Source organism: Poecilia reticulata, linkage group LG8 (assembly GCF_000633615.1).
Source record: "Poecilia reticulata strain Guanapo linkage group LG8, Guppy_female_1.0+MT, whole genome shotgun sequence".
NCBI lineage: Eukaryota > Metazoa > Chordata > Actinopteri > Cyprinodontiformes > Poeciliidae > Poecilia > Poecilia reticulata.
The window spans coordinates 5,082,023-5,084,333 of NC_024338.1; positions in this window are offsets into that span (position 1 = coordinate 5,082,023).

Below are 2,311 nucleotides of genomic sequence, written 5' to 3' on the forward strand. Positions count from 1 at the left end.
GGTCGGACTGTTTCCAGGCATCGCACCTCAGCTCTCATGTCTTCATGTTTAAGCTGTGTGTTTTCTTGCTCTGCACGAAGAGACATGATCTGAGCTTGAAGTGCGTCATTCTCACTTGCAAGCATTTTAGATTTTGCTTGCAAGTCTGGTTGCCTGGACCTCCTGCCAGTTTTGGAGCACTCGGTCATCTTCTTGGTTTCCCTTCTCCAGTTTTCCACCGAGTCCCGCTTTGGCAAACTGGAAGACAGCGTCGCCGCGCTGGCAAGTAATGAAGCGTCCATACAAAAGAAACCGCACTAGAAACTAACTTTACTGCGATCCGTAACCGTAATATAGACTTTAGACTGATCAGCAAAGATCAAGATTTTCCACCGCAGTAATCTCACGCCAATGTTAAAGTCGCGTGTGAGGAACAGAAAACAAGACATCAAACTGACGGGTCTCCACTTACATGGCGTCACCAAGGTCATTCTCATGTTTTATGTATATTATTTTGTTTAAAAGGTACTTTAATTCTGTGATTTAACGGTTTCACTAAAGTGCGATCAATATCCTCTTGTAATATTTAGTTGTGATTAATTAATTAGGTATTAACGGGTGGGATACACCATTGTTCTACTATGCTGAAAGTTAACTGTGCTGTGTTAATGTGTATTGGCCTTGGTTTATTACTGAAGTTATGAAAACAAATTTAAAATATGCTAGTTTTAAAACTTAACCACATGGACAATATTATATAAAATTAACAGCGTTTTAAAATGAGAAAATTTGGTTCTAAATTGTCTCCATGGTCCAGTAGGCATCTCATTTGTAGGATGTTTCTATTAAATATAACACAATAAGTTGAATTAAATTGTTTAGTTTTAGTTTTCTATCATTTAAAACACAGTTTCTGAACAGGCATTCACAGCCGGGTCGTGGCTGTTTGTGTGAGTTTAACCTTGATGAGATTTAACCCATGTGCGTTCGAGGACTGAGGCAAACGTAGAGGTCTATGGAAAATGATACAGGTTTTACGTCTGTTTGGTCGGTTGGACCCCATTTTTACATACAAGGGTTAAACAGCTGGTGTAAAACTGAATGCAACATAGAATATCTGTAAAACACATCATCTAATTTGTAATCTTTCCTAGTTGTTAACGACATGTCTTGATTGAAATAGCCTAAATATAGTTTTTGGACTAATCTTTAGGTTACCTGTAGCTACAGCAGATTACCTGCTAAATCTTTTGCTCTGCCCTTTGTCTGTGTGGGAAAGAATCAGGAGAAGTTCCAGTTTTCACACTGATTGAGTTCAGGCTAGTGGAGGAGAAGCTCCACTTCCACTTTGTTTAGATAAAGGTGACAACTAGTGTTTGATCTTGAAAACAGATTGTATATAGTTTCTAACTTTTAAGAGGGTCTGAGAGGGTCAGCTCCTGGTTGGATGAGCAAAGATACGCCTTATTTGAATAAATTAAGAATACGCCTTTACAGCTTTAGAAAACCTTATTCTGGTGCGCTTACTTACCATGGATATGATTTATTATTTAGAGGGCTGATGATTTTGCTGTTAACAAAATTGCTTTAATATTCCAAGTATGTAATGTTCGGGGCTTTTTTATTTTTGTCATTTATCCTTTCACTTGCATGTAACACGTATGGATCATAAGACGTATTCCATTCACTGATGTAGCATATTGTATTTTGTAACAGTTCATAAACAGTGATAAAATAGTGATAAACAGTTATAATACGCTGACAGAATGTTAGCTAGTGAATGGCAGGTCACCGTGGCAACCAGTGACAGTTTAAATGCATTCCAGTGATGAATATGTGCCAGAATACTAGCTAATGTTAATACAACAATATAACAGCAGGTAACCATAGCAACTGGGGACAATTTAAAGACAGTGTTAATAAACAAATAATGCTTCTTATTTGAGCACATTCTACTTAGAAAAATTAGAGGATCAGGAAAATGTCCCCATGTTTCACAAAAGACCTCCAACTGTTGGTGAAAATAGTTAAAATGGTCCCTCTATAGATAGAAGTACACACTTTCAGTGATATAATAATTGATATTGTTATATACGTATGTGGTGTTTGTGGCTATGGTTTCTCTATTCTCTGTTTTTTTTCTCTTTTTCTGCAGGGGTAGAAGAAGACATAGGGAGTCGTCTTATTTTTACTTTATCCTTTGTTCTCTCCTCTATTTTTATCACATTTAAATTTAAGCTTTTTCTCACATCTTTCTCTCTTTATTCCATCTCAGTGCTCATCACATTTTAATAAACCCTTTCTCTTATATATAACCTAAGGGTTTTATATA